Source organism: Equus caballus, chromosome 22 (assembly GCF_041296265.1).
Source record: "Equus caballus isolate H_3958 breed thoroughbred chromosome 22, TB-T2T, whole genome shotgun sequence".
Classification (NCBI taxonomy): Eukaryota; Metazoa; Chordata; class Mammalia; order Perissodactyla; family Equidae; genus Equus; species Equus caballus.
In genome coordinates, this window is record NC_091705.1 from 25,835,836 (window position 1) to 25,844,662 (window position 8,827).

Consider the following 8,827-nt stretch of genomic DNA (forward strand, 5'->3'; position numbering starts at 1 on the left):
GAGCAGCTGAACGAGGTCTGGTAATTGAATTTCACAATGGACGCCTCCCTCTGGGTGGCCTGTGAGAGATCCAGAATGGATATTTAAAGTTTTCTTCATGTAAATGGTTTGGGCTCCTCAAGGTTGACAGTTTTTTGGTGGGCATTACTCATTCACACTTTCGCCTCAGACAAGATGAAGGGAAATTTACATCTTACAAATTCTAAACTGATAGAAGGGAAAGAAAAAGAGGGGGAGAGCCTGTCCTCATCTTGAGATGCATTTGGCAAATCCTCTGCAAAGGTTAGAAGAGCCAGTTCAGAGAATAAATTATTACTCAAATGCAGCCTGCCTCAGAGTGAAGCTGTAGACCCAGCTGGTAGATACCAGAGTTTGGGGGCTTTGTTCCAAAATGAATGATAATAGGTGAGATCAGAGGAGGCAAGGAACACACCAGGTCAGGACGATAATGGATACCTTGAACTTGTAGATATATACTGAGATGCTCCACTGAAGATTTAACTAGCACAGTGACCTGGTGAAGATTTAATTTGTGTGTTTTCTGTCTCAACAAAACACTTACCAGCAAATCACCTGATCCTTGGGAAGGGCATGCAAGGTAACCCCAACCACTGCCACCACCAGGATGGGTATCAGACCTTTTGGTTTTCTAAAGTCTAGGTCAGCCCTAGAGATAGAAAATATACTTCTAGAAACACGTAGAATAAATAGAAATCTAATATGAGCCACAAATATGAGCCACATATGTAATTCAAAATTTTCTAGTAGCCACATTTAAAAAAATACAAAGAACCAAGTGATATTAATTTCTTGATATATTTCATTTAACTTATATAAAAAATAACATTTTAACATATTATCAATATAAATATTGTTAATGAGATGTAAAAGAATTTAATGTAAAATGTGATGCATGTAATGTAAAAGAATTTACATTTTAAATTTTACATTATTTTTTTATTTACATTATTTCTTAATTTGTACTGGTCTTTGATATTCAATGTGTGGGTTTTTTTTTTTTTTTGAGGAAGATTAGCCCTGAGCTAACATCTGCTGCCAATCTTCCTCTTTTTGTTGAGGAAGACTGGCCCTGAGCTAACATCCGTGCCCATCTTCCTCTACTTTATATGTGGGATGCCTACCACAGCATGGCTTGCCAAGTGGTGCCATGTTCTCACTGAGGATCTGAACCGGTCAACCCCCAGCCGCTGAAGCGGAATGTGCTACTGGGTCAGCCCCTCAATGTGTATTTTAATCTACAGCAAACCTCAATTCACACTAAACACATTTCAAGTGCTCAATAGCTACATGTGGCAAGTGGCTACAAATTGGACTGTGTGGACATGATTCTTCCTACAGGAAGTGAAGCCAAAGAAATAGAATGAAACCTTTGTGATTCAAGGGTTACAAAGGAAAGTGAAGAGACTTCCAGGTTAAGAAAGCCAACTGAAATGTCCTAAGTACGTTCCTTCTCTAACACTCAAGAATATGAGCAAAAAATAATAAAAGCAGAAAAAATGCCAACATCACAAACTAAACAAAACTACTGACTGTTACAGGTTGAATTATGACTCCCAAAATTCCTATGTTGAGGTCCTAACTCCCAGTACCTCAGAATGTAACCTTATTTGGAGATAGGGTCTTTACAGAGGAAATCAAGTTAAAATGAGATCATTAGGGTGGGCCCTAATCCAATACAACTGATGTCCCTACAAAAAAGGGAAATTTGAACAGAGAGACAAGCATAGAAGAATGATGATGTTAAGAGACATAGGGAGAAGACAGCCGTCTACAAGTCAAGGAGAGAGGCCTGGAACAGATCCTTCCCTCACAGCCCTCAGGAGGAACCAACCCTGCTGACACCTCACTTTTGGACTTCTAGCCTCCAGAACTGTGAGACAAGACATTTCTGTTGTTTAAGACACCCAATTTGTGGTACTTTGTTATGGCGGCCTTAGCAAATTAATACAGACAACAATAACCAAACAATTGCTTTATATCTTAAAATATAATAAGAATCTAATTTCATTTTTAAAAAGAGCTCAAGATGAGATGATAAAAATTTTACAATTAGATGAATAGGACCCAAGGAAACAAATTGAAGACCAAAACAGCATCATTATGGCACTAATAGTTTAAAACTGCAAATAACAGATGCTGCTGAAAATACCAATACTAACATAAAGGAAAGACTTGAGATGATCATGGTAAATGCAGATGAAAAGAAAAAGAGTTTAAAACAATTAGAAGCTAATAAATATGGAAGACAGACAAAGATGATCCAATGTAAAGATAATTGACATCTGTGAAATAAATAATACAACAAATGAAAAGAAGATACAAAGATACTTGTTTTATTTTATAAAACAAGTGAATTGCCCTGAAATGAAGCAAAAAACAAATATACAGATAGAAAAAGTCCAGTGTTCCTGAAAAATCTGATACAAAATATTAAACATCAAGAATAACCTACCATAAGAGTTCCAAGCCAATTCAACAGACAAAAGAACAGTTGTTTCAACAATGGTGCTGGGACTTCCAAACATTCACATGCAGAAAATGAAGTTATCCTACCTCACACCATATACAAAAGTTAACTTAAAATGTATCAAATACCTAAATATAAGTGCTAAAACTGCAAAACTCTTAGAAGAAAAATAAGTTAAAATCTTTGTGAACTTGGATTAGACAATGGTTTCTGATATATAACATCAAAAGCACAAACTACAAAAGAAAAATAGATAAATTGGACTTCATCAAACTTAAAAAACTTTTGTGCTGCAGATTGGGAAAAAAGAACATACAGAAGGGAAGAAAATGCTTGCAAAACACGTATCTGATGAGTCTAGTATCCAGAATACATGAGGAAGTGTTACAACTCAGCAATAAAAAGACAAATAACCCAATTTAAAAATGGGCAAAAAAAGGATTTGAATACACATTTCTCCAAAGAAGACATACATGTTGCCAAGAAGCACATGACAAGATGCTCAACACCATTAGTTATTAGGAGAATACAAAGCAAAACCACAATGAGATACCACTTCGCACTTACTAGAATGACTAGAAAAGAAAAACACAGCTAGTAAGTGTTGGGGTGGATGAGGAGAAATTGGAACCCTCATTCATTGCTGATAGGAATATAAAATTGTGCAGCCACTTTGGAAAACAGTCTGAGTTCCTTAAAAGGTTAAACAGAGTTATATGACCCAGCAATTGCACTCATAGGTATCATCCAAGAGAATTAAAAACATGTTTGTAGTAAAAGTTTATACACAGATGTTCATGGAGACATTATTCATAGTAGCCAAAAAGTGGAAACAATCAAAATGTCTATCAACAGATGAATGGATAAACAAAATATTGTATATCCATACAATGGAATATTATTCAACCATACAAAGGAATGAAGTACTGACACTTGGTACAACATGGATGAACCTTGAAAAATAATGATAAATCAAAGAAGTCAGCCACAAAAGCCTACATAATGTATGATTCCATTTATATGAAATGTCCAGCATAGGCAAATCCGTAGAGATGGAAAGTATGTTAATGATTGCCAGGGTCTGAGGAGGTGGGGAGGGAGGGAATGGGAAATGACTGCTCTGGGGTGATAAAAATGTTCTGGAATTAGATAGTGGTGATGGTTGCACAATTTCATGAATGTGGCAAAACCCACTAAATTGTACACTTTAAAATGAAAATTTTATGGTACGTGGATTGTAGTTCAATTAAAAAAACACATGCATAGAAAGAAATCCATGAGACTTATTGTTAGAATACAGTAAAATATAAAAATCTGTAAATTGTGAAATAATTTTGTAAAAAATGTGAAAATACATTGTACAAAATGTAAAATTAATAAATGTAAAATGTAAAAATAATATAAATAAAAATTGGGAGATAAAAGAGAAGAAATAAGAGTGCTAGTGTCATCATTTTTCAAAGTGGGGAGATAGACAAAACTGGAACATATAATTTAAAATAGAAACATAATGACCACAACTTTAATGTTTTTGTAATCTCTCCTTTAGGAATTGAGGGATATTTTAAGAAATTATCTCTTGAAGTAAAGACACTTTATTTGACTTTCAACAATTCCTTTAGTTTCTCTCCAGTTCCTCTCCAGTAAATTATAATAAAATAAATTTAATATTTTTAAATTAAAAATTGAACCTATAAAATAATCCCATTTTAACAAAATATTTCTATCTCATCTTCCTAATTTTACATCGGCATAGAAAGATGTTTCAAATAATGCTCATCTGTAATTTCTAGACCATGGAATTTGGAGTGATTTTTTTTCCCCCTACTTTCATCCTTTTCTGCTTTATTTGAATTCTTCACAATGGGGTTGTATTATTTTCCCAAAACAATAGAGATAATTTTCTAAATGACTGGAAGAAAATATGCCAAGAGATGCATCCATATCTTGCCTGATCATGGACACCGGAAAATTAGCAAAGTGAGAAGAGTTTTTTTCACTCCTCACGTAATTTATAAGACCAGCTTACCATTGGTGTCAATGCTGGTAACAATTATATATGTAACCAGAGGTACCCTAGAGTCTCTTGCCACGGGTGATCTCAGTAAGATTGACACAGATTCCAGCTCCATGGTCTATAGGCCCACAAAGCTCTCTCCAAGAGTCTGGAGACTCCAGGGGACCGCATGCTCAGTAACATCCTCCTCCAGGGCGCTGGTTCTGGCATGAATCTCTGTGACCTAGATGTGAAACTCAGGCACACACACAGACAAATAACCACCCAAATCACAAAAAGCATTCATGCGTATAATTAGATTTCTTTTCCTAGTTGGTGAAATTTTTAAATACAGAAAAGAACAGAGTAATCTAACAAACACCCATGCCCTCCAACTCTCAGAATTTAATGTTATCATTTTATAGTATTTGCTTCTGATTTTTTTAACCTAGTAGAGTTAAAAGTGAAATCTCCTATGTATACTTCCCACAGGAACACCATCAGGAATTTGGTGTCTGCCCTTCCAAATTTGTTTTTATACTTTTACAGCATATAATGTATCCATAAATGCTTATAATACTGTTTTGTGTGGTTTTAAAATGCACAAAAAATGGTATCATAATTTCATTTTCCACAACTTGTTCTTTTAAGCAATGATTTTGAGATCTATCTTTGATGATATAGACAGACATCTAATTCATTCATATTAACTGTTATATAGTATTTCATCATATGAATATTTATAAATTCATCTATCTAAAGCTCTACTTGTAGACAAGGTTTTTCCAAATTTCCTCTATTACAGACAATGTTGCAAAGAGCAAACATTCTTGTACAAGTTTCCTGGTGCACATGTGCAAGAGTTTCTCTGTAAAAACCTAGAAGTGGAATTGCCAGATGGATCAAAGGGCATGTGCGTTTTGCACTGCACTAGATAAATACTACCAAATTGCTCTCCAAAGTGGATGTGCTAGTTTACACTTCCACCAGCAGAGTGGGAAGCTTTCTGTTTGGCAAGGAGATTTTCTAAAGATTGGATGGGATGCAAATAAACGGGGAAGTGGTTACATAAAGAAACGCAGAGAAGTTCAAAATAACTATTAGGCTCATCTGCTCTTAAATGTCCTTCTGCCACCCTATCTCCATGAATACAGACCCATACCCACTGGGGGATTTCACTTGCTGCTTCAACTCATATTGTTCCCAGTCACGTACCATCACGCTGACAACTTTCTCCTCCCAATCTACTTTTTATGCCTCTGACTCTAGTCTCGTCTTTCTACTTCCTTCATAGGGGCAAAAAATAAATTCCTCCCATTTTCTCAGAGAAAGTTGCTAAATTATCCCTTGTGTTGCTTAGGGCCTGATGCTCCTGCCTCCAGGGCCTGGCATCTGAGTCAATCTTACTCAGATCACCTGTGGAGAGAGACTCTAGGGTACATCTGGGTTACATGTATAGTTTACTTTCGATCTTATCAAGGTGGGTTCTCAAACACAGTTCTCTCTTGTATCAGTTAAGAATTGCTATATAACAAACCCACCAAAAACATAACAGGCTTAAAACAACACTGTTTATTAGCTCATGATTCTCCAGGTCAGCAATTTGGGCTAGGCTAAGGTAGGTAGTATTTCTGGTCTTGGACAAGCTCATTCATGCACTGTGGTCAGCTGGGTGGCTCTGTTTCTGGGGGATGGTTGGCTGTCGGGGGGGAACAGCTGTGACTTGGCCATACATCTTTTATGTTCCAGTAGGCTGGCCTGGGCTCCAAAAGTGAGAGCAGAAGCATGCAAGACTTCTGGAGGCTCAGGCTCAGAACTGGTATGATATCACTTCTGCCTCATTCTGTTGACCAAAGCAAGTCATAAGACCAGCCTAGATTCAAGGAGTGGAGAAATAGACTTCATCTCTTGATTGGAGAAGCTGCAAAGTCACATTCCGCTGGGCATGGATACAGTGGGGGTGGAGGACTACAGGTTGGGTTCTCTGGAAAGCAGACTCTGAGATAGAGATTAACGTGCAGGAAGTTACTTAGGGAGTGCTCTTAGGATCGACACCTGTGGAAGAGAAAGGACTAGAACGGAGCAGAGGAAGAAGCTGAACTATGATGTCAGAACAAAGCCTTCGACTGACCCCATGGGAAAGTGTGAAGCTGGGATAGGTCTTCAAAATTGTCCTGAGTTGGGGGGCTGGCCCCGTGGCCGAGTGGTTAAGTTTGCGCGCTCCGCTGCAGGCGGCCCAGTGTTTTGTCGGTTCGAATCCTGGGCGCGGACATGGCACTGCTCGTCAGACCACGCTGAGGCAGCGTCCCACATGCCACAACTAGAGGAACCCACAACGAAGAATACACAACTATGTACCGGGGGGCTTTGGGGAGAAAAAGGAAAAAATAAAATCTTTAAAAAAAAAAAAAAAAAAATTGTCCTGAGTTGGGGTAAGAGGACCAGGCCTCTATGCTCCCAAGTTGGCCAATCATTGTATGCAGGCTAACTCAAAAAGGCAGCAGCCAAGGAAATTCCCCAGGAAGGCTTACATTAGGGGTCATCTGCCAACACTACTCCCAGTAGCTGGCAGAATAAATCCTTCATTCCTTGGGTGGGTAGGTGGGTGGCTGGGGGTGTCTGTGTGGAATATCAGAGTACACAACACTGCCACATCCCCCTAAGAATTATTATCCTGATTTTTTTTGATAACACAGTTGTCACTTGTCATATACGTATACATTAAACATTTGTAATCGCTTATTAAAATGTTGCCTAAACTATGCATAGATTTTATATGATCATGATGCCAAATGCCACTCCTTTGAGCTCAGTTTTTGTAGTTTCACTGCTCATTTCTCTAGGTTATCTGCTCAAAACTTTAAGGAATGAGGAGAAACTGCTTTTTCCACCAGAAATCTAGGCAAGAACAATTTCAAACTGTGCTGGCAATGGAGTCACCCAATTGCAATTAGGGTAGAGACATGATATTGTTCTTTGCAGTAGGAGGAGAGAGAGGCTAAGATCTGGGTCATGGAGAGCGGATCTCTTAAAGTGGCATGTGAGAAGCCAGGATGGGAATTTGGCTGGAGGATCAAGTTGTGAGAGGAAAAAGAGAATGAGTGAGGCACGAAAGGATACAGAAACAGCCCCATCAGGGCAGCTCTTGGGATCTGGGCATTTTATGCCTTGAAAAGGCAAGATGCTGGCATTGCAAAATTCCAGAGGAGTCACCAAATCAGAATTTGGGGAGCTAGATGGAGAATTGTTTCCACCTGCAGCAAAGGAGAATTCCCTGTGACCACATAAAAAGTCTCTGCTTTTTGGAAAGAAAAGGTGTTGACCTTTATGTGGAGGCTGACATAGGAACGAACTTACAGGACAGGCCAGAAAGGAAGAAATTAGAGCAATGATCGGCAGGAAAGCCAGAGAGAACCACAAAATGTCAGGGCTCCTCAATTTCTCCTCAGGGCGGAGAAAACAGGGGCCGGCCCGGTGGCACAGCGGTTAAGTGGGCATGTTCCACTTCGGCGGCCTGGGGTTCGCCGGTTCAGAACCTGGGTGTGGACATGGCACCACTTGGCAAAGCCATGTTGTGGTAGGCGTCCTACATATAAAGTAGAGGATGATGGGCACGGATGTTAGCTCAGGGCCAGCCTTCCTCAGCAAAACGAGGAAGATTGGCAGCAGTTAGCTCAGGGCTAATCTTCCTCAAAAAAATAAATTAAAAAAAAATAAAGTGGAGAAAACAGTTCAGCGATTAAATGATAGGACCAAGATCACATTGTGGGTTGTTGGCCAATCTGTTTAGCTCTCCAGATCTACCTTCCACCCACCTCCACCTGGCGATGCTGTGCCCCACAGGCTCACCTGCATGGCATATGTCAACAGGATCCTTTACTCTCTGGCTTTTGTTGGATTTTCCCAATGGGAGTCACCTGCAGGAGACTAGGGGATGGAAGGAAAGAGAAATGAGGGTATTTACTCCCCCAGCTCCCTCTGCACTGGGACCTTGAACTGGAATCATTCTAGAAGACCCTATTCTACAACATCAGCTCTTTCCACATTCCCGTAAGCACTCCCTCTCCTTGTCTCTTCAGGCCTGGAGTCATAATGCCCTCAAGTGTTGCAATCTCTGGGGTGCTTCCCCATCCTTATTGGTTTTCTTTAACGCTTCTTGCACCTTTATACATTCTGCCTTTATTAAACTCTCCTTGATTACTCCATTTGAATGTGCATCCCTTTTCTAATGCAACCCTGATGATACATCACTTGAGCCAGCTAGCTTAAAAGTTTTGATGGATAGTTGTCCCTTTTGTCTGCCCAGACTCAGAAACTCATACTTACGTCTGGCGAATTTCCCA

General features: G+C 39.2%; 1 long non-coding RNA gene across 1 annotated transcript; it reads right to left on the reverse strand.

Moving 5' to 3' along the window:
* Positions 1-6,041: 6,041 nt before the first annotated feature.
* LOC138920147 (uncharacterized) lies at positions 6,042-8,612 on the reverse strand. The gene is made up of 2 exons (XR_011430860.1): positions 8,334-8,612; positions 6,042-6,482 (listed from the first exon to the last, which is right to left on the reverse strand). It is a non-coding gene; the product is annotated as an uncharacterized lncRNA (long non-coding RNA).
* Positions 8,613-8,827: the final 215 nt, after the last annotated feature.